Here is a 24,982-nt window from a genome sequence, read left to right on the forward strand (position 1 = left end):
GCCAGGGGGTCCGTCGCTTATCCTGATATCGCACGCCATTACCGCCACGCACCCAATCGAGCATGTCAGCCCTACATCTTGCAGCATGTCCGATTGATACATGCGACACATTCCAGCCTGAAAATTGGTTGCACCGTCGATTGGGCATGCACTTGGCGGCACAGATTTTCATCCAATTCGAAGCACTTGGCGGCACAGATTTTCATCCATTTCGAAGCACTTGGAGGCACAGATTTTCATCCAATTCTATTATAATAATCGAATTGGATGGTCGATCGGACAACACATCACCTGATGTATGAGTCTGAGTGGTGCCCTGTTGATAATAAACACCCATGTGTGCATAACTACAGTGGGCTGCAGTAGACCACTAGTATAAGGAGAATGCAAAACTGATAGCTGCAGTGTAGACTGAAGGAAGACCAGTGCTGCAAGTCAGTCAAACATGGCATGCAATGCAAGGTCGTGCAAGAACCATCAGACCCGACACCCCGAAAACTAAGCTCAAAGCATAATAAATGTGTAACAACTGTTCACAAAATGCAGAGAACAGGCTTGCATGTTAAGACAGGCAGGAGGAAGGAGGTACAAAGAAGGCCAAAACTTACAGCTGACCGAGTACTTCTGCCCTCTGATCTATATCCGGAGGACCGAAGCTGGGAGTCCCGGTACCCAAGTGGAGGTGGGGCTTAGCGGAAGGGGCGGAGCTTCACGGGTCCGGTAAAGGGGAGGGCTTAGACGCGAGCGGCCGCGGAGCTGTAAAGATTTGGAGGAAGTTGCCTGGAAGAAATCTATTCCCTCACAAGCCCAGCCAGGCCCACCCCCACCCCATTGCCACAGTGAGAGCGTGAGTGAGTTGCATAGCATGTACCTGCTGCATATGATCTCCATGGGGAGGAGGGGGGCAGAGCGGAGCTGGCTGGGTACATGTGCAGGACTGGGAAGAGTTGTGTAGCAGCGGCAGTATCTCTGCATCGGGAGGCAGGAGGCAGTCGTTCACGGAGGGGAGGCGCCTTTCCCTTATAAGGCGCCTGTAGGCACGTGCCTACAATACTTAATGGTAAATCCGGCCCTGACAGCAGCACCTACCTCTCTGACTCCTTCTCCTCCAATGCATCTCAAAGCTGTACCTCATCCGGAAACGCTAACCCAGCAGCAGTAGGATCGTGGAAGCAGTGCAGCACAGCTGTTGGCATGCGTCAGCAAGCGTTGCTGAAGCTGATCTGCCTTGGGGATAAGCAGCACACAGGGGAGGAAATTTGGAGGGGAATAAAGGAACAGACGGATTTGTGGCTGGCACCGCTGGACCTGAAACCGGGCATGGTTGTGTGTGATAATGGGAGTAATCTCATTCACGCTTTAAGGTGGGCTAAGCTGACACACATCCCTTGCCTGGCGCACGTGATGAACCTAGTAGTTCAGCGGTTCCTGAGGACATACCCAGGCGTGGCCGATTTTCTGTTGAAGGTGCGACGAGTGGCCAAACATTGTAGAAATTCCAGTACTGCTTCGGGGGCACTCGCCAAGATGCAGGAGCGCTTCAATCTCCCCCACCATCGCTTGCTGTGTGATGTCCCTACGCGCTGGAATTCTACGCTGCACATGCTAGCACGCTTTTGCGAGCAGAAGAGTGCAGTGGTCCAGTACATGACGGCGCAGTACCGAGGCGCATCTGGACAGCTGCCAAGCTTCTGTGGATCCGATTGGGCCAACATGTTGGACCTCTGCCAAGTCCTCCAAAATTTTGAGCAATCCACATTGCTTGTGAGCAGTGACAACTCTTCAGTCAGCATTACCATACCACTGCTGTGTTTACTGAAGAAGTCAATGTTGAAAATCAAGGAAACAGCTGTCATGATGCAACTGGGGGAATCTGAAGGAGAAAACGATCAGCGTGATGATACCAACATCAGGCCATCTGCCTCAGGAAACGCTGGCCCCAGCAGCTATGACGAAGAAGAGGAGGAGGAACAGCTGGAGTTGGAGCAGGAATTTCATGCCACCACTGACGAGGGCCAGAGCGGTGCACGTTGGACTTCGACAATTCAGCGCGAATGGTCAGCAGAAGCAGACCAGGAAGAAGGTGACGACTATGATGCATCACAACTATCACAACGCTCACAAGAGGATGATGAGGATTCTGGCAGGACTCTGGCACACATGGCTCAATTCATGCTAGACTGCATTGAACGCGACCCACGCATTGTGCGCATTCTGGACAACACCAATTACTGGGTTTATACCCTTCTGGATCCACGGTACAAACACAATGTTCCAAAACTGCTTGAAGAAAGAGTCAGACAGGTCAAAATGGAAGAATACCAGCAGGCCCTTGTGGAGACTTTAGAGAGGAGATTGACATCCTCCCCCTCCTCTAGCCAGTTGTACGCCGACAGACTGACTTCCGCAAACCCAGGACGACCAGGAGGGCAGCAAACAACACAAGCCGCAGCTAGTGCCCAAAAGGGAATGGTATCGGCAGTGTGCTTGGAGTGGGAAAATTTTCTGACACCCATGCAGCAGCCCACAGAACAGCAAGCGTGCAGATCCACCTCCAACACCGATCGCCTGGAGAAGATGGTCAAGGACTACATGTCAGATGGCGTAGCTGTGTTGAACAATCTATCTGCACCCTTCAACTATTGGGTATCGAAGCTAGACACCTGGCACGAACTGGCAATGTACGCAATAGAGGTGCTGGCTTGCCCGGCAGCCAGCGTTATGTCGGAACGCTGTTTCAGTGCTGCCGGAGGCATCATCACAGATCGGCGTATCCGCCTCTCCACAGAAAATGCAGACCGTCTGACTCAAATTAAAATGAATCAATCCTGGATTGGAAACGACTACGCAACACTCCCGGACCCCAACCAAGTAACATGAACAATGAACATCTGTGATGGGTTAGCGTTTCCGGTCCCTGTTTATTGAACCTCTCATCTGTATTACATTTATGACTGCATGGCGACAAAATGCATTGCTATCCGCACGCTTCTTGTCCTCATGCAAGGCCTGGGTTGTTGTGTCTCAAAGCGTGGCCTTCTCCTCCTGCGCCGCCCTCCTCCTGTTCCATCACGTGTGCTGCTGCTGGGTTAGCGTTACCGGTCCCTTTTCCTGGAACCTCTTATCTGTATTACATTTATGACTGCATGGTGACAAAAAGCATGTTACCTGTGCAAAGAAAAATGACATTTTCCGCATTTAAAAGACATTTTTTCCTTTGAAACTTTACAATCAACTTTCTCAAAAACTATAAGCTCTTTTTCAAAGATTTTTTTTCCTCTTGTACCCACTCCCAAGGTGCACATACCCTGCAAATTTGGGGTATGTAGCATGTAAGGAAGCTTTACAAAGCACAAAAGTTCGGGTCCCCATTGACTTCCATTATGTTTGGAGTTCGGCGCGAACACCCGAACATCGCGGCCATGTTCGGCGAACGTTCGCGAACCCGAACATCCAGGTGTTCGCCCAACACTACTCATAAACAATCTCACGAACCAATATTTTTAAATTAAGGGATATACGGGGTTACGGGTATAGGTTTAGTAGTACCGGTGATGGAACTGATTGTATAAAGGCGCTCTTTTAGAAGGCACCTGGCACTGCTTCATTGAGTAACAAACAAACGAGTTTCACTTTTCTGTGGTCATGCAAGTTTGTGAGTGATACGCAAGTGACGCAAATGCTGAGCATGTGGTATAGAGGGATTTAGAAGTAGGGCCTCCCCAGAGAGCCTGGTTACAGGAAGACCAAGAGGTCTTGCTCTCTCTCTTCCAGGGATAACCGCCGAGAGCAGAGCAGCTGTGTGAGCACGAACATCGAAAAGTGAAACATAAAGGAAAGAAACCAAGTACGGTTAGGTTCAGAAGCTGGGATTTGCGGGTCAAGCCTTTTTAGGGGGGGATTGTTATAATTTAAGTAGGCCTCAGTTATTTGGACTGAGTTAGTCAAAAAGGCTTGAGGAGCAGCCCTGCCCTTTAAGGGGATTTTCTCTTAGAGAGAAAATCTGCAGTTCTGTCAGCAGAACTAGAACATACCAAGAAGCTGTTCTATGGACAAGGCCACAGGTCTCCCTGACCTGGGCATGTACCGCCACTAGAACAATAAACATCAACCATGTTTTGTAAATATCCACATTCCTGTATGTATGTCAAATGCCTCATCGAATATTTATCGAGTAGTGGTGTATGATGACACCACGAGTGGGTCCACCAATAGTCTGATCTAGGGGATGGCGAAGATGATGTCATATTTAACTCTTTCCTAGTCAGTATTAAAACCTGAGTGAGCTATGGGAGCTCACTCTGCTTCTTACTTTCGCACTAGCTCGCAAGGCTGACTGGGACCTCTAAGTATTTCATTCTTTCCTGTAATCTGATATAATGTATGCTGTACATAGGTAGTTTAGTGTAACGTAGGTTAGAAAGAAGTACCTGATTGACTTCAGCAGGAAGTCTAATCAAGAAGCTTGTAACGCAACATGAAGATTGGCGTGGCTAGGATATGATGATCTGTATCTATCTGTATTTCTGTTTCCTGAATAAACTCCGTAAACATTGAAGAAGCCTGAGAAAAGTCTATCTCCTGCTTGCTGTGTTGAGAGTCAAGTTATCTCACAGTCTGTGAGACGCAACTAGAAGAAGTTGATGGTGTCGAAGCAAGGTGATTTAGAACAAGATATAACACTAACCACTACGCCACCGTGCTGCCCTAGTTTCGCTGGAAGTTACATCGGGGCTAATGACAGAAGGGCAGGCTATTGCTTATAAACTAAAAAATGCTAGAGACCCACGGTGTACTAGTACTATGTACTAGTTTCAATTATGACAAGATCATTCTAAAAAAAAATACACCGCACTGGCCAACATGCAAATTCACATGGTCCCAGACAACAATATCAATATTGGGAAAAAATGGGACCGTGAATGCTCAGTGTATATGGTGCAGACTTGGGAAGTTACACAATTAGCTTTCAGGCAAACAACAGCCACATCATATCAGCAGCAAGGATAAATAAAGTACAAGTGCAATAATTTGTACTCAATCAAAATAAGATGCTTTGTAATACAATAATCGGTGTGATATGACTGCCTAGAACAAGAAAGTGCTTGTACAATAAATTAATTGACAAAAAGGTGCAATTCTATGCAGAGTACATATCTGTAAGAACACTACCATGTGTACTATCAAAGTGCCAAGGCAAAAACAAACAGAACCTGAATGAAATACAAAAGATAAAATAGGGAAACCAGTGACAACCACCAAATGGTGCAACAATTGTGAAAAGACATGCACAGGGAGGCTAGAGGAATAGTACCAGTGAACTAGACCTGCTGCTGATGAGAGGGGGAGAGATCAAGGAAACACCAGGTCATAAAAAAGCTTACCTAGAAAGTAATAAAGCATGGATCTAAATAGACCAGGCTGCGCTCTCCGCACTCTGCCCAACTAGTTTCGCTGGAAGTTACATCGGGGCTAATGACAGAAGGGCAGGCTATTGCTTATAAACTAAAAAATGCTAGAGACCCAGCCATGTGTAAAACATGTCACTCGTGTGCCATCACCAAGTAAGTAACTGCACTCCAGGGCACACCTCCCCCAGTCAGTTGTTTTGTATCTTATATTAGGTCTAATGAACTGTAGTAGTAAAAACCAAAGCAGACAGCCATACAGGAGCACCAATGAAGGAAAACCACCATCAAGTGTTCAAAAAGAAGTAGTAACCTGATTGACACAGAGTGCCATCTTGTGCTTGAATAATATAGATAGAATATTGTGTATGATATTTCACATTACATCATTTACGTAATTTGTTGGAAATCAAATCAATTGCTTCATGGAAATCAATTAAATTATTAGTATGTTTTTGGGATGTCGGAGAAATGGCAGTGCCCAGAGGAAACCTAAATAAGCAGAGGGAGAACATACACACACCACACAGATAGTGTACAGTCCTGGAAATTAGTCCAGGATTGTAGCGCTGTAAGGCCAGAGTGCTATTACGCTATTATATCAGATGTGAAGATATATGCAGTGCAGGACAGTGCCTAACACCTGCTTAGCAGTTCCGTAAATGAATATTCTTGCGATATACAGTAACATAAACATGAACAGAACAATTTGTACACAATTGCTCTTTTTCCATAAAAAAGAAAAAATCATTGCTAAATGACATTAAGTTTCCAGGTTAGAAATGTTTAGATGTGTTTCTGCAGTTTCCAATATAAGCACATAGGTATTCTCAATGTAAATGGCTTACATCATCTCAGTCAGGGGTGTAGCAATAGGGGTTGCAGAGGTTGCGACCGCATAGGGCCCTTGGGCCAGAGGGGTCCATGAAGGGCCCTCCCTCAACTCCAGTATTAGCTCTCTATTGGTCCTGTGCTCATAATAATCCCTTCTATAGATACTTTGAATAGTAATAATCATTAACAAACTGTTACCCTTCTTGCACCTCTGACACTGTAGTTGCCATTGGCAGGTTTTGGTGCGCCGTCTCAATTGTTATGTATAGAGTGCTTGGGGGCCCAATGTAAAACTTGCATCGGGGACCACAGTTCCTTAGCTATGCCACTGATCTCAGTACTACTTTGATTTTCTCAAACTAGTACATTTGCCTGCTGGGTAACACAGGGATTGTTGGATGTATAAATTATTGTATTTTAGGTGAAGATTGGGATGGCTATTGAGGTGGAGGAGGCTATTATTGTGAAAAAGGAAGCTAAAAAAAGAAGAGACATAAAGAGAAAGGTAATGCTCTTTTAACATGCACATCTATTTTCAGTGCTTTTCAAAACCTTACATGTAGGAAATTGAAAATGTATTCATTTCTACTTTTGCATTTTTTTACCTTTCTCCTTCACACAATGAAAAGTGATGAAAATTATAAGAACCATAATATGCTCGAGAGCTCTGAATGGCAGTTCCCTCTACCAATATATTCATAGATCTTCAGTTCTGTTAATAATGTTTTGACCATTAAGATCAATTCAACATATAATGTGTTATAATAAGTAACATCTTTATTTTCATCTTTCGTCAACTGTCCTTCTGCTCTGTCTGTCAATCTGTATATACGGTATAAGTATGTAAGTATATGCAGGGCCGGTTCTAGCTACAATGGGGCCCTAGGGCAAAAGGAACTTGGGGGCCCCTCTAGCACAGCCCCACCTCCCACAGCAAATTCACCACCTTTGGCCCCCGAGCTGGCTGCCATGCCCCAATCCACCCCACCTTCCAGTCACACAATATCATTAGGTGTCCATCATATGTCCTCAAATGCATTATTCCTCTTCTCTTTTACCCTACAAATGCAGAGTATACACAGGCTTATCTAATGCAGGCAGGAGACAGGAGGCAGTACCAAGCTCTATGCTCTGGACTTTATTTCTACCTCATTCCCTGCAGGCATGAATAGAGGGACACTTTTGGGGGCCCCCACAAGCTCTGGGCCCCTGGGGCAATTGCCCCCTTTGCCTCTATGGAAGCGCCGGCCCTGAGTATATGCACACCACTTTTATACTCAGGTCACAATGTGGGCGGATCATTTATTAAACATTTGTATGTCCGTCATTGTTTGTGTGTCTGCATAGTCTACTTACGTGTTCTATTTAAAAATTTCAGGCAACAATTATTTATAATCATACTGCTGATAATAACAAGAAAAAAAAGAAAGAAACCAATTAGGTGAGCATTGGGATGGGGTGGAGCAGCCCATCATAAGTGAAAGAGGAAGTTTAAAATGGAAAAGATATACAGTAAATGGAAACGTTTTTGTAGATTTGACATGTAGACCCACTTTTAATAGTTTTCTGAAGCCTACATATGGTAAAATTTAACATTATATTCATTTATGCCATTTTACACTTTACCCTCCTCCTTTACGCAATGAAAAACAATTAAAATGATAAGAATCGTGAGGCACTTTCCTCTGCTCATTTCCTTAAAGTTAACCTCCAGACTAAAAATCTACTCAGCAGCACTGAGAAAAGCTTGGTGTTTCTTTAACCATTTCACAGCATCAGAACTTCGTTTTTCTTACCCAAGACTCATTTTTAGCTGCACAGAAGAAAACTGCCCGGGCATTTTTCCTCTGATGCTGTGCAAAGCATTATGGGATTTCTGATGTTGTTCTCCTTTTGGCGCAAATTTGTTTTTTAATTTTTGAATTTGAGATTTGAAGCCTAGTGCGCGCAACTGGGAGGGGTGATCAGGACACAGGACAGTTGGAACTGTGTCTCATGCTCCCTGTCACCTCCTTTCAATCAAAAAGATGTCTGCCCCATGAAAAATATGGCTACCCCCATGAAATCACAAACATTTGCCTGTTCTTTTAAAACAGGGTGGGTAAGAGATTATATCACCTATCTATTTTCATTAACATAACTAATGAAACTTAATGACGGTATGTTTGTTTAGGCTGAAGTTCCCCTTTAAGCTTTCTATCTTTCCCTCTATTAATATTAACATATATGTGACATACATGTACAGTTTACCTAATGAGGTGCTAAGTACACAAATGTGGCTAAAGTAGCATGTATCCTTTAATCCATTGCACATGATTGATGCATTCTGCCCTAAATCTATTCATTCCTACCCACACATATTGTGCAACCTCTGTCAGGGATTGTAGAATTATCTTGAGTGGCCTAAATATCACACGCATTCGGCAGTGTTATTTAGTTGCCACTTAGGATCTTAGCGTCCAGTGAAAATTTTATGTTTAACTATATTGTTTATGTTATGTTATCAACTTTTATTTTCTGATGCTCATTAAAAAACCTCCTTAGCGGTATGGACGACTATATACGTCCATCACCGCCGGAGGTCGCCGCTCAGGCCCTGCTGGGCCGATTTTTGTGAAATAAAGAGCAGCACACGCAGCCGGCACTTTGCCAGCCGCGTGTGCTGCCTGATCGCCGCCGCTCTGCGGCGATCCGCCGCGAGCAGTGGCGAAAGAGGGTCCCCCCAGCCGCCCGAGCCCTGCGCAGCCGGAACAAAAGTTCCGGCCAGCGCTAAGGGCTGGATCGGAGGCGGCTGACGTCAGGACGTCGGCTGACGTCCATGACGTCACTCCGCTCATCGCTATGGCGACTCATAGGCTGCTCATTGTGGCTGCTCATTGTGGCCTTCCTTGTTTATTCTGGTCGCCGGAGGCGATCAGAATGACGCTTCCGGAGCGCCCTCTAGTGGGCTTTCATGCAGCCAACTTTCAGTTGGCTGCATGAAACAGTTTTTTTTTTTATTTAAAAAAAACCCTCCCGCAGCCGCCCTGGCGATCTTAATAGAACGCCAGGGAGGTTAAAAAATGTTTTTACAATCTACAGTATGGCCTGAAACACACCAGAGGAGTTTTTCTGAGCGTTTTGAGTTTTTAAATCTGCTGCTAAGGTTATCCTATGTGTCTGTGCACACTGGAGCAATGAGGTTTTGTAAAAAAAAAACATAGCATTACATTGGGAAGAGGTTTTGAAACCTCTAAAAGCTCTTCCCAATGTAATGCTATGGGGTTTTTTACAAAACCTCATTGCTCCAGTGTGCACAGACACATAGGATAACCTTAGCAGCAGATTTAAAAACTCAAAACGCTCAGAAAAACTCCTCTGGTGTGTTTCAGGCCTATGTCGTTTATTGACCTAAGCCACACTAGGGTTATAGGGTTATTCACTATAAACCAAAAGAGTAGAGCAAAAAATGTTATAAAGGGCCTTTATACCACTTTTTGCTCTATTCTTGGATTTCTAGTGAATACCCCTACACCCCTAGTGTGGCTTAGGACCATAAAAGACAACAAAAACAAAACTTGGCACTTTAAAGGTGTCTGTATGTCTCCTCCTAGGTTCACCTAGGTAAGCCATTTGAAGAACCTAGAATATGACATATTTTCACTTGTTTCACACGTTTTGGTTATGTACTATACTTCCACATGTGTTAATTTATAGTTTGGATGCCTTCAGTGTGAATCTACAATGTTCATAGTCATGAAAATAAAGAAAACTCTTTGAATGAGAAGGTGTGTCCAAACTTTTGGTCTGTACTGTATCTCTGACAAGCTGTTGGTCAGAAAGGCAACTATCTGACGGGCAGTCTGCCAATGTAATGTAAAGAACCGCTGCAATGCAATGCAGTGTAATCAGCGGCAGTGGGAGAGATAAGTAAAGCGTGCGCTTCCTCTTGCGCAGACTAGCCACGGCTGGAGGAAGTTACAGCAGAGGTCCCCAACCTTTTTCAGCCCAGGGACTGCTAACCAGACCAAACTTTCCTCTGGGGCCCTGGGGGGCGGATTGCATGGTGGAGTCTGGGTTAGCGGGGAAGGGGTGGTTGAGTCGGGGTTAGCAGCGGGAGTCTCCCCATTTGGAGTGGATAGATAGGTAGGTAGCCAGGTATAAGTGCCCCCTGTATAGGGTATTTAGGTATAGTTGCCCCCAGTATCCTAGTATAGGGAGTATAGTTGCCCCTGTATAGCTAGTATAGTTGCCTCTGCATAGCTAGTATACTGTAGTTGTCCCTGTATAGCTAGTATAGTTGCCCCTGTATAGCTAGTTTCCCCTGTGTAGCTAGTATAGTTGCCTAGTATAGTTGCCCCTGCATAGCTATTTGCCCCTGTATAGCTAGTATAGTTGCCCCTGCATAGCTAGTTGCCCCTGTATAGCTAGTATAGTTGTCCCTGTATAGCTAGTTTTCCCTGTATAGCTAGTATAGTTGCCGCCAGGTAGCCCACTTCCCCGCGGCCGCTCCTGTTACCTTATGAGATGGCGGACGCTTCCTCTCTCAGATTCCTTAATCCACTCTCCACTTTGCAGCATCTTCTATTTACAGCAGCACGTCCCACGGCTGCTGTAAGGAGGGAAGGAAGCAGGACAGCGGCTTCCTGTAGCGGTGAGCGCCGTTACCATGGGAACCGCTGTCTCGCTTCCATCCCTCCTTACAGCAGCCATGGGACGCGCTGCTGTAAATAGAAGATGCTGCAAAGAGGAGAGCGGCTGGGGGAATCTGAGAGAGGAAGCGGCCGCCATCTCATAAGGTAACAGGAGCGGCAGCCGCGGGGGGGAGTGGGGCGAGAGGCCAGACCCGCCGCGGCCCAGCTGGAAACTGCCCACGGACCAGCAGTGGGCCGCGGCCCAGTGGTTGGGGATCCCTGAGTTACAGGACCCGGTACCAGAGCTGCAGACAGCGGAGAACAGCAGCATGGGTGCGATCCGTGCACATGGGGCTGGAGGAAACCCCTGGTATGTATAAAACGGTAAGTATTCTTAATCTCTGGTACACTTTAAATTCATTCAGAGAAGCACTAACTATGGATGATCGGAAAGAGCAAATTCCGTTCCTCCGGAATTCGCGGCTTCCGCCAGCGCTTAATTCCGTCGCTATGAAAATTCCACCAGATTTTTGCGCAATTCCGCGGAATTCCGGGTTCCGACGGAAAAATTAAAGTAATCGCAAATAGAACCTTCTTTATGCTAAATAGTAGCCCATAGACCGTTCCCTTAGTCCTTTTTCTCCCTCCTCCCTTCCTCCTCACTCTTTCTTCCAGGGTCTTGTCTTCCAGGGAATTGTAGGATTTCAAAATCCAGCTTACATACATTGGCCAGGAATCGAACCCAGGTCTAGTGCTTGGTAGGCAACTCTCCTCACCACTATACCACCACCAACACTACATGCTGAAGCCAGCCTAGCATGTACCATTATGATATATCCAAGAGAAAAATGAGCTTGCTTAGGGATTTGTAGGATGTCAAAAGCCAACTCCCATACATTGGCCAGGAATCGAACCCAGGCCTACCTCTTGGTAGGCTGCTATCCTAACCATTATACCACCAACACTACACACTACAATGCTACATGCTGAAGCCAGCCTAGCATGTACCATTGTGATATATCCAAGAGAAAAATGAGCTTGCTTAGGGATTTGTAGGATGTCAAAAGCCAACTCACATACGTTGGCCAGGAATCGAACCCAGGCCTATCGCTTGGTAGGCTGCTATCCTAACCATTATACCACCAACACAACACACTACATTGCTACATGCTGAAGCCAGCCTAGCATGTACCCATGTGATATACCCAAGAGAAAAATGAGCTTTCTCGCTCTCTCTCTAGGACTTGATGCCATTGAACTGAATTTTCAGCTTAAAACCATCAACGGATACTGGCAGAATTTCACAGGCAATTTCGGAATTCCGCCGGATTGAAAAAGCAATTCCGTTCTGACCAAACAGAACGGAATGACCAATTTCCGCCCAAAATTGCAGAAAATACAATTCCGCAGAAAGCAGTGAGAGAGAGAGAGAGAGAGAGAGAGAGAGAGAGAGAGAGAGAGAGAGAGAGAGAGAGAGAGAGAGAGAGAGAGAGAGAGAGAGAGAGAGAGAGAGAGAGAGAGAGAGAGAGAGAGAGAGAGAGAGAGAGAGAGAGAGAGAGAGAGAGAGAGAGAGAGAGAGAGAGAGAGAGAGAGAGAGAGAGAGAGAGAGAGAGAGAGAGATATGAATCTACATGGCTATCTGGGATTCTCTTCGGACAACTGTTGAACACAAAAGGCAAGGCCTTTGCTTGAACCACCAACCTTTCAGTTAACAGCCAAACGCGCTATCCAATTGTGCCACAGAGACTGTGTACCACAAAGACTGTGCACGCAGTTGCTGTTGAATGATTTTATGGGGATGTATGTGTGTCTTTTGGAGGGAGGAAGTAAGTCTGCTCCAAGAAGTTTCAGCATGTAGTGTTGGTGGTATAATGGTGTGGATAGCTGCCTACCAAATGATAGGCCTGGGTTCGATTCCTGGCCAATGTATGTGAGTTTGCTTTTGACATCCTACAAATCCCTAAGCAAGCTCATCTTTCTCTTGGATATATCATAATGGTACATGCTAGGCTGACTTCAGCATGTAGCATTGTAGTGTGTTGTGTTGGTGGTATAATGGTTAGGATAGTAGCCTACCAAGCGGTAGGCCTGGGTTCGATTCCTGGCCAATGTATGTGAGTTGGCTTTTGACATCCTACAAATCCCTAAGCAAGCTCATTTTTCTCTTGGATATATCATAATGGTACATGCTAGGCTGGCTTCAGCATGTAGCATTGTAGTGTGTTGTGTTGGTGGTATAATGGTTAGGATAGCAGCCTACCAAGTGGTAGGCCTGGGTTCGATTCCTGGCCTATGTATGTGAGTTGGCTTTTGACATCCTATAAATCCCTAAGCAAGCTAATTTTTCTCTTGGATATATCATAATGGTACATGCTAGGCTGGCTTCAGCATGTAGTGTTGGTGGTGGTATAGTGGTGAGGAGAGCTGCCTACCAAGCACTAGACCTGGGTTTGATTCCCGGCCAATGTATGTAAGCTGGCTTTTAAAATCCTACAATTCCCTGGAAGACAAGACTCTTCTCCTCCCTCCGTGAGGAAAGGAGGAAGGGAGGAGATAAAGAAGTCCGTTGAGCAGAAATTCTTATTAGGCAGAAATCAGTTTGGTGGGAAAAAAATTTGCATTCTGTAAAATTCTGCGGAATTTCACATTTATCCGCGGAAATTCCGCCATAGTGATCTGGCGATTCCATTCCATGACAACGGAACGGAATCACCAAATTCTGGCCGGAATCACGGAATTCGTAATTCCGTGGAATCAAGCGACCATCCCTAGCACTGACTTTGCTGGATACCAAGCCATAGGGAAAGCAAAGTAATTGTAAAAAGACCTGCTAGAAAAGGTTGCAGAAATGTATAAATTGGGAAAAGGTTTTAAACAGATATCCAAAGGTCCCTTATATGGTAAGCTCACGGGCAGGAATCCCCTCCTTGTTGTTTCTTGCTACTGTTGTTTGTTCGTTGTAGAACAGTTTATATTAACTGTCATATATGGTTATGTTGTACTGTGTCTTATGCACCCATGTATTATAGTTACAGGATATTGAACACCACTACAGAGCATGCTGATGCTATAAGATACATATACAAGAAATGCAATAGAAGCAAATAATATGTTTGGAAACAGTGACATCTCCTGGACATTTTACAGAATGTCAGGCCAAACTTCCATAAGAGGCCACTTTTCTATTCAAGACAAAAATACTGAAATACAAATAGTTTATATGAAACTATGATTTTTTTTTCTTTTCTTTTCTCTTGGAATATAAATATAATCTGTCCCTGTGCAACTAGAGTAACTAATAAAATGTTTTCTCAGTACCTCAGTTCAAAAAATATAATGGTGCTCCTATGTAGCTTTAGGCTGAACATTTTAAAATAAAAGAGTTAAATCCTACTCCAGGGTCATTGTTTTACTGAATAGTATGTGTCTGTGCAAATTAATTTTGCATTTTTAATGTATCTGGCTTGTTGAGTCTTCCTATGCCAATGTCAGATGCTGTTTGCCTGACAAAACAGCATTAAGAATTTTCTCCAAATTCTTTCTGCTATCCCGTCATCACCTACTCAAGGTAGTCTGAAAGTAGGAGCTTGGAGAGGCACTATTTAACTGTGAAAAAAAGCTGTTTACCTCCTCCCCTGCTGCTGGAAGGTGATGTCTTTGCAGCCAGCACTGACATTACACCTCTGCAGAGTTTCATTCTCAAGTTGTGTTTGTCCCTGCCCAGTGAAGAACAAAAGATTTACTCTTTGTACATATTCCCTAATGCCTTTACAAAAACTTACATGAAAGTACAGCTGTTTCTTGTCTCAGGCAGGGCAGATTAATGAGAGGTACACATGGCTTACATAAACATACAGGGAAGAGTATGGGAAGGATTGCGAAAATTTTCTTACAGTACTTCTTGCCTGTAGATGGCACTTCGATACTACTGTGATCACATCGGATGACATGGGATCTATCTAGGCCAGGGGTCTCAAACTCGCGGCCCGCGGGCCATTTGTGGCCCTCGATACAATATTTTGTGGCCCTCGCCGGCAAAAGCTTCCTTATAGTTCGCTTCAGTGCTCCCAAGTAATCCGCCGCATCCCCGCCGCTAAACGAGGGCTGCAGAGCCCCCAAATCGCCCGGGGGGCAATCCGCCGGCATTTCCTGGAAGGGGCAGAGCTTTCGGCTTCAGCACTGCCCCTCCTGACATCAGTCGCCGCACGGATCGCCGCCTCTCCCCGCCCCTCTCTGTGAAGGAAGAGTGAGAGTGGCGGGCAGAGGCGGCGATGCGCCGCGATTGTGAAATTCCTTATGCGGCCCAGCCTCATCCTGACTTTGCCTCCTGCAGCCACCCAGGTAAATTGAGTTTGAGACCCCTGCTCTAGTGTGTGTACAAGACTTTAATCATCATACGCATGTAAGTGCATCATAGACATTCTGAGCAACACCATAGAAATCACTGTGGTAGCCATAGCAACACTCACCACTGTGCACTTGACCACTACTCTTGTCCATGATGTCTGTCATTCCAGGTCTTCCCCGCAGTGATAACTCACCTCACTGGTCAGACATCTACAGGGTCAAATTGTTTCAGAACATCTCAGTGACAGACACAGAGAAAATCAGGGAGAGCTTCTCATCTGATCTCTCTTGTCCTTGCAGTTTGTCCATCTTTCATTTTCAAGTGTTGGGAGGTATGGGATAAGTGTTACTATGAAACCCCATGAGTTGTAGTTATGGTATTTACTTATAAGCTACTTTCTAAGGGACAGATAACAAATAATTGGTTATCAGCTTTACTGGCCATTTAATGCAGTAAATAATCTTTGGTGCATTTAAATGACTCGGGGTGGATTCAAAAATAACTTTCAATGCTAATATCATTCTGAGGTCCATCGCCCTTCCAATGTAGAGGCTCCAGAAAGAGACTGGCCTTGACATCAGCTTTGGGGTTAACCTATATTCATCACTGTTTATATTGTAGTTGCTGTGTACAGGCATTAGGAAAATAAAGCACATCCTCTTTTAGTTCTACAGTTTTATGTATCAAAACAAAATAAACAAACAAAAAATAGGCCTAAGCATGTTATATTTTTTAAATTTTAAAATCAACCTCAGGTATAGAACAACATAATACATTCAAAAGTAGCATTATTTATATAACATACATTAAGCTCAAATGAAGAAGTTGAGTGAAAAATGAAGTACAGTGGGATGCAAAAGTTTGGGCAACCTCGTTAATCAACATGATTTTCCTGTATAAATCGTTGGTTGTTACCATAAGAAATGTCAGTTAAATATATCATATAGGAGACACACACTGTGATATTTGAGAAGTGAAATGATGTTTATTGGATTTTACAGAAATTGTGCAATAATTGTTTAAACAAAATTAGGCAGGTACAGAAATTTGGGCAGCACAAAAAAGAAATGAAATCAATATTTAGTAGATCCTCCTTTTTCAGAAATGACAGCCTCTAAACGCTTCCTGTAGGTTCCAATGAGAGTATAATGGATTGCGGAGACACCGCCGCGCGGTCTGACAGCGAGGCGGCTGGTTCCGCGTTCAGACTGGCGGTTTCTCCGCAGCAGCATGCGTCTGGTTTGTCTGAGCCTAGTAGTGCACACAGATGGAGAGCTACGCGTGCACGCTAGCAGGCAGGCAGGCCCTTTATGCCAATAGGAGAGGGATCAGCTGATCAGGACAATCAGCTGATCCCAGCGCAGTAGGTGATTGGCTGAATGGGACTGGGCGGCGCTGAGGAGCGCTCTGCTATATATACTTCTTGCCTGTCAGTTGCTGGTTATCTGCCGTTGCGAATGCTTATGTGTTAGCACTCAGACCATAGACAGATCCCACAGTGTGTTAGAACTAGGTGGACCTGGGAATTCACACTTAGCCAGATTACTGTGTTATTACTGTGTAATTACTGTGTTATACTTTAGACCAGTTCCAGGGTGTTGAGACCACGGACCTCACACCCAAGCTTAGGGATACTGTGTCAATGCTGTGTTATACTTTAGACCAGTTCCAGGGTGTTGAGACAACGGACCTCACACCCAAGATTAGGGATACTGTGTCATTGCTGTGTTATTCTTTAGACCAGTTCCTGGGTGTTGAGACCACGGACCTCACACTCTAGACTAGGCCTCTGCTTGATATCTGTTATGACCTATTGCTCTCTTGACCCTTCTCCTGCTCTCTGATTCAGTACCTACGAATATCTGATTTCCTGTTGCCAACCCTGCCTGTCCCTGGTTACCGAATCACCCTTCTGTCTCTGTACCTTATCTGCTCGTGTGTTGCCGACCCGGCCTGGCCGACCCTTCTAGCTGTCACTCACTTCTTGGGTGTTCAGTTCATCTGTACTACCTGTGACACCCCCCGGTGGGGTGTCCAGTAGCTGCAGGGACTCCCTGTCCTTCAGAGGGACCTCTCTGCAATCCAGTCAGGGACTCTATCTCATAAGAGTTCTTTGACTGCAGTAGAGTCTGACTCCCAGCAGTTCAGGGAATCACTGGCTCTCTGGTTATCTCCAACCCTGACTAGGAGATACTCGTTATACGGTCTAGGGTCACCTGCTCCTCAGGTGGTCTAGTTGCAACATATACTGTTGCACCAAACACTTACACTTTACCAGGTGTCCAGAGGTTAGTTATACTTGTATTATTGGTGATTCTGCAGATCATCAATAATCAGGTATATATCTGTATTCTTGGTGATACTGCAAATCGCCAATAATCAGATTCTCTCTGTGTGCTGACACCGATCGTTACAGAGAGTCTGGATTCTGGTTGAAGGTATTTTGGACCATTCCTCTTTACAAAACATCTCTAGTTCGTTCAGGTTTGAGGGCTTCCAAGCATGGACAGCTCTATTTAACTCACACCACAGATTTTCAGTTATATTCAGGTCTGGGGACTGAGATGGCTATTCAAGAAAGTTGTACTTGTTCCTCTGCATGAATGCCTTAGTGGATTTTGAGCAGTGTTTATGGTCATTGTCTTGTTGAAAGATCCAGCCCTGGCGCAGCTTTAGCTTTGTCACTGATTCCTGGACATTGGTCTCCAGAATCTGCTGATACTGAGTGGAATCCATGCGTCCTTTGACAAGATTCCCAGTCCCTGCACTGGCCACACAGCCCCACAGCATGATAGAACCACCACCATATTTTACTGTAGGTAGCAGGTGTTTTTCTTGGAATGCTGTGTTCTTTTTCCTCCATGCATAACGCCCCTTGTTATGCCCAAATAACTCAATTTTAGTTTCATCACTCCACAGCACCTTATTCCAAAATGAAGCTGGCTTGTCCAAATGTGCTTTAGCATACCTCAAGCGGCTCTGTTTGTCCTGTGGGCAGAGAAAAGGCTTCCTCTGCATCACTCTCTCACATACAGCATCCCCTTGTGTAAAGTGCGCCAAATGGTTGAACGATGCACAGTGATTTCATCTGCAGCAAGATGATGTTGTAGGTCTTTGGTGCTGGTCTGTGGGTTGACTCTGACTGTTCTCACCATTCGTCGCTTCTGTCTATCCGATATTTTTCTTGGTCTGCCACTTCGAGCCTTAACTTAAACTGAGTCTGTAGTCTTCCATATCCTCAATATGCTCCTAACTGTGGAAACAGACAGCTGAAATCTCTGAGGCAGCTTTCTGCATCCTTCCCCTAAACCATGATGGTGAACAATCTTTCTCTTCAGGTCATTTGGGAGTTGTTTTGAGACCCCCATGTTGCTACTCTTCAGAGAAAAGTAAAACAGGAGGGAAACTTACAATGGACCCCCTTAAATACTCTTTCTCATACTTGGATTCACCTGTGTATGTAGGTCAGGGGTCACTGAGCTTACCAAGCCAATTTGAGTTCCAATAATTAGTTCTAAAGGTTTTGAAATCAATAAAATGACAAATGTATGCACCTGCCTATTTTTTTTTAAACAATTATTGCACACTTTCTGTAAATCCAATACACTTCATTTCACTTCTCAAATATCACTGTGTGTGTCTCCTACATGATATATTTAACTGACATTTTATATCCTAACAACCAACAATTTTTACTGGAAAATCATGACGATTAACAAGGTTGCCCAAACTTTCACATCCCACTGTACACGCATGATTCATTTGATTATAGAATCATCCTTAGCAACAACTTGTAGTTTTCTATATGACTTTATCAGTATCTCATATCATTATAAAAGATAGGCCAAAATTCTTTCACATCATTGCTTCAGTTCACTAAGGTTTGCAGGGATTTATTTATGCTCAGCTCTTTTAAGTTACTATCACAGCATTTGAACAGATTGAAATCTGAACTTTGATTTTGGCCATTGCAATAGCTTTTTCTTTCCATCCATTCTGTTGTAGAATTGCCAGTGTGCTTGGGATCATTGTCCTCTTGCATGACCCAAAATTTGCAAAGCTTGAGCTGGCGCTGAATGGCCTGATATTTGGCTTTAGAGTTATTAAAGAGAAACTTTACTAAATATAACAGTGAATAAAATTGCATATTTTTTATAATGGTACTCACTGGAGCAGAAGGCTGTGTGGCTTCATAACCCAGGCTCAGCATAACTGCTAGGCTGAGGCTACATTCATACTATATACAGTATACTGTACATACTAATATACAGAAATTCACTAAGATTTCCACACATACAGTAATAGTTTGGTAATTTAACAAAACGTGTTGCTTCCAAATGTATCCAGCTGTGGAGTAGGTCTCTGTAGCAAACTGTCTGTGTTCTGCTTCGGTAATAGTGGGCTTCAAGAGTAAAGGGTATTGCTGGCATCCCTTTAGATGTGCATGCATGATGATGCCAGAGGGCCCTCTTTTGTCTATCAGTCTATGGATTATCACATCTAAAGGGATGCAAAAAAAGCTTCTATGAATGTGTCCTGCTCCTGCATCTGGTATTTTACTGTTTGATGTAGTGCTTTGGATCAAATTTTGAAGAATGGGGTGGCTCTTCCTATTGGTGGTTTAATTTGTCTGTCCATGTTATGACAGCTCCAGACTGGTCTTTAAATACTGAACATCTCAGTTGCTTTACTGAATGCTCTAATCTTTGTTAATTGACATTTATTGAGGTATTTACCACACAGGTTGGTAATTTACCTCACTGTAATTTTCATTTTCCATGTGGTAACAGCCTTAGGCCCGGTTCACATTAGCGGTGGCCATCCGGAATCGCCGTGCCGGAGCCGGACCGCTTGCAGAACGGACGGAACGGACGCACGGCATAGCAATGAAAGCCTATGCGTCCGTTCACATGCGTCCGTTCTGCCGGACCGGAGCCGGACCGGATCCGGGCCGGATCCGGACTCCGGCGTCCGTTCCAACATGCGCTATTTTTTGGTCCTGCTCCTCCGGCAGCCGTATCCGGGGCGGAGCCGGACTGCACCATCCGGCCAATACAAAGCAATGAGAGCCGGAGAGCGCACAACACACTGGCTACAAAAAACGGACGTTCTACCCCACTTCCTATGCATTTTGGATGGGGACCACATGGGCCCAGCGTTCAAAGAGTGGGGCAGCAGCGATTTCATGCTGGAGCTCTTTTTGGCAGCAACATGTCTGATATGTCTGACAAGGAGGCGAACAACAGGAAGGAGAGAATTCCCAGGTTTACGAGTAAAAAATGCCTGGATCTATGGTCCCAACTGCAGTCTCTGTATCCACGGATGGTCTCCACACGTCCACTTGTCTCCAACAATGACCCCAGACCCTTCTGCTGACCTCCCAGACCCCAGGTATTTACAGGATGTGTATCTCCTTAAGAAACCGGATCCGGACCGCAACCGTGTTCACACCGCACGGAAACCGGATGCAAACGGACCGGATCCGGATAGGAACCGTACGAATCAGGTCCGGTCCGGATACGGTGCGGTCCGGACATCCGGTGCGGTTTTTACTAAACCGCAAGTGTGAACGGGGCCTTAGTGAATTGGCACTTTGCAAGATGTTTGGTAAAATCAACTGTTTTCTGCAATACCAAATGCAGTAGTGCTTAGTGAATTGAAGCCTATATGTTGTTATGGTTCCCTTTTAAATATACAAAGCAGGGCTGCTAATCCGGATTCCGGATATCCAAACTTTTTAGGCCTATCTGACCGGATTCAGATTCCAGATAGCTGGGCCCAAATCCGGATAGCTATCTGCGGATAGTTGGGCGCATAATCCGGATAGATATCTGCGGGTATCCGGATCCGAAATACTGTAACTAAGGTGATGACGTCCTGGAGCCAATCAGAGGGCTCCCAGCAGGAGCCCTAGCAACCAATCACAGAGGGGAATCCTGGCCGGCACCATCTGACCTCATTAAGCCAATCAGAGGCCTCCCAGCCTAAGCCCTGGCACCCAATCACAGAAAGGAACACTGGCCAGCCCCCCTGTATAATAAGGAGGGCTGCCATGATGAGACAGATCGTCCTGGCTTGCTGAATGCACACTGAGAGACATGCTCCAGTGCTGGTGCCCTACAAAGGGCTGTACACAGTTATAAACCTAAAGCTGTTCATTGATTAACCCCTTCACTACTATCACTACTCTACAGTTAAATCGTTAATTAGCTTGATTGATGTCTCATAGTGTGACAGTTAGAGTCTGTGCTGCAGTGCTGCTGGGCCAAGGGCTGTACACAGTGATAAGCTGTTCAGTGATTAACCCCTTCACTATTACTACACTATAGTTAAAAAGAAACTCCGATGAAGAATTGAACTTTATACCAATCAGTAGCGGATACCCCCTTTTACATGAGAAATCTATTCCTTTTCACAAACAGACCATCAGGGGGCGCTGTATGACTGATATTGTGGTGAAACCCCTCCCACATGAAGCTCTGAGTACCAAGGTACTTCTGGCAGTTTCCTGTCTGTGAACCATTACATAGTGTGAAATAGCTGTTTACAGCTGTTTCCAACTGCCAAAACAGCAAGCAGCAGCTACATCACTTGCCAGCAGTAAAAATGTCACCATGTGATGAATGTCAGAATATAAATCAGTGATTTAAAATATTTTACAATGGGCAAACACTGACTAATCATTTATACATAATTATTGTAAAAATGAAGCACTTTTTTATTACATTATTTTCACTGGAGTTCCTCTTTAAATCGTTCATTAGCTTGATTGATGTCATAGTGTGACATTTAGAGTGTGTGCTGCAGTGCTGCTGCAGCTGCTATGTGTCTGTATGTGTGCTGTGCACACACCAGGCCAGCTGCTGCCTGCCACGTGCAAACACATGCAAAGTGCCATGTGCAAAGTGCAAACACGTGCAAAGTGCAAAGTGTAAACACATGCAAAGGGCAAAGTGCAAAGTGCAAACACGTGCAACGTGCAAACACGTGCAAAGTGCAAAGTGCAAACACGTGCAAAGTGCAAAGTGCAAACACGTGCAAAGTGCAAACACGTGCAAGGTGCAAATTGCCACATGCAGAGTGCAAACACGTGCAAAGTGCAAACACGTGCAAAGTGCCACATGCAAACACGTGCAAAGTACCACGTGCAAAGTGCAAACACGTGCAAAGTGCAAAAACGTGCAAAGTGCCACATGCAAACACGTGCAAAGTGCCACGTGCAAAGTGAAAACATGTGCAAAGTGCAAAGTGCCACGTGCAAAGTGCAAACACGTGAAAAGTGCCACGTGCAAAGTGCAAACACGTGCAAAGTACAAAGTGCCATGTGCAAACACGTGCAAAGTGCAAAGTGCCACGTGCAAAGTGCAAACACGTGCAAAGTGCAACCTGCAAACACGTGCAAAGTGCCACGTGCAAAGTGCAAACACATGCAAAGTGCAAAGTGCCATGTGCAAACACGTGTAAACTGCAAAATGACACGTGCAAAGTGCAAAAACGTGCAAAGTGCCACGTGCCATGTGCAAACACGTGCAAAGTGCCACATGCAAATACGTGCAAAATGCAAAGGGACATGTGCAAAGTGCAAACACGTGCAAAGTGCCATGTGGCACTTTGCACGTGTTTGCACGTGGCACTTTGCACGTGTTTGCACTTTGCACGTGGCACTTTGTACTTTGCACGTGTTTGCACGTGGCACTTTGCACGTGTTTGCACGTGGCACTTTGCATGTATTTGCATTTGCACATGGCACTTTGCACGTGTTTGCACGTGGCACTTTGCACTTGGCATGTATTTGCACGTGGCACTTTGCATGTGTTTGCACGTGGCACTTTGCACGTGTTTGCACGTGGCATTTGCACTTTGCAAGTGGCACTTTGCACGTGTTTACACGTGGCTCTTTGCACTTGGCACTTTGCACATAGCACTTTGCATGTGTTTGCATGTGGCACTTTGCACTTGGCACATGGCACTTTGCACGTGTTTGCACGTGGCACTTTGCACTTTGGACACAATGTGGGCTGCACGACCGCTGTCTGGAACCTAGGCCTGATGTTGACAGCCATATTTTTTGGGGTGGGGGGATTTCAAGTCCCCACATCATCAATTAGTGTTCCCCTTTGCAAAATAATGATGATACATGCCTCATTGACCCTAAAAAACCCTTTTAAAGCAATTTAAATGGCACTTCCGGTTTTTCTTTTGAACTCCGATATCCGACCCGGATCGGATATCTGGGTATCCGGATCCAAATTAGTTCCAGATAGTGAAAAATGGTACCTGAGCACCACTGATACAAAGGAGTTCATGTTGGCCTCAATGATTGCAGGTCCTGGGGGTGCAAAACAACTACTTGAATCATTCCACTTCCACCACTGTGCCTGACAATTGGTATGAGGCGTTTGTGCTAATATGCTGTGTTTTTTGCCAAGAGTGGCACTCTGCATTATGGCCAAACATCTCCTCTTTGCTGTCATCTGTCTAAAAGACATTGCCCCAGAGGTCTTGTAGTTTGTTCAGATGGGACTTTGCAAACCTTATGCTGGGCATACACGGCCCAGATTCTTCTTATCTATCGAGCCGCTGGTGGCTCGATTGATAATTTCCGACATGTCCGATCACCGCGTGGATCGATACCCGGCTCGATCCCCACGGGCAGACAATAAGCAAAAACGAAGCGCTGATAAGCTCTGAGAAGGAAGTGCCTGCGGGATGAGCGGGAATCGATCCGCCCGGAGAAGTAGTGATGTGCCGGCATCGAGGCGCTGGCTCGATTCCGGCGCATAAACGTGCCGTGTATGCCCGGCATAAGACATGCTGCCATGTTCCTTTTAGAAAGAAGAGGCTTTCTTCTGGCAATCTAGTCCTTTATTTAACAAGCCGAGCCAGCCGCTCAATGCCGGCACGTCACCGCTCGTCCGCGCGTGCACGCGGATCGATTCCCGCTTGTCCCCGCGGGAACTTCCTTCTCAGCGCTTATCAGCGCTTTGTTTTTGCCTATTGTCCGCCCGTGGGGATCGAGCCGGGTATCGATTCACGCGGTGATCGGACATTATCAATCGAGTAATCAGCGGCTCGATTGATAAGAAGAATCTGGGCCGTGTATGCCCAGCATAAGATCTGTAGAGTCTGAGATTTAGCTTTTTTTTTTGCTGAGCACTGTGCAGTCTGATCTTGATGTGAATTTGCTGGGACCTCCACTCTTGGGAAAATTGGCAACTGTCTTTAATGTTTTCTGCTTGTGGATACTATTTCTCACCGTAGAATGATGGACTTTAAATTACTTAAAACCTTTCCCGATCGAAGGGCAGCAACAGTTGTTTCTTTAAGAACATTGCTGACGGATACACTCCTTGGCATTGTGTTAATCAATTCCACCTGAATGCTTCATTCTACTAAACTGACAAATGTCTGCTTTTATAGAGGTAGTCACACTTGCATACGATCAATTTATGAAGTGAATTTCATTAGGAACACCTGGCTGCTACTTACTCTCTTAGCTCTTGTGAAGGTGGTAAGGGCTCGTTTCCACTATTGCGGTGCAGAATCGCCTGGATTCAACCGCTGATTAAATCGCATGCGGATGTGATTCCCCATGCGTTTTTGCCGCAAATTTGCATGCGAATTCGCATAGGTGAGGGTATATGCAATTTTAACCATGTCACTGCCTGTGTGAATTTACATTGGTACCTATGCAAATTCGCATGCGAATTCGTGGCAAAAAACGCATGGGGAAACCGCATGCGATTTCCCTATTAAATACATTGCATGTGATTCGCATG

At 45.2% G+C, this 24,982-nt stretch overlaps 1 long non-coding RNA gene across 1 annotated transcript in view; it reads right to left on the minus strand.

Moving 5' to 3' along the window:
* LOC137546121 (uncharacterized) overlaps positions 1–24,982 on the minus strand; it is a 64,208-nt gene that overhangs the window by 10,984 nt on the left and 28,242 nt on the right. The window contains exon 2 of the long non-coding RNA XR_011026179.1: positions 15,325–15,412. This is a non-coding gene — a long non-coding RNA (uncharacterized lncRNA). The remainder of the gene's footprint in view (positions 1–15,324; positions 15,413–24,982) is intronic.

The sequence above is a fragment of the Hyperolius riggenbachi genome, chromosome 2, assembly GCF_040937935.1.
Source record: "Hyperolius riggenbachi isolate aHypRig1 chromosome 2, aHypRig1.pri, whole genome shotgun sequence".
Lineage (NCBI taxonomy): Eukaryota > Metazoa > Chordata > Amphibia > Anura > Hyperoliidae > Hyperolius > Hyperolius riggenbachi.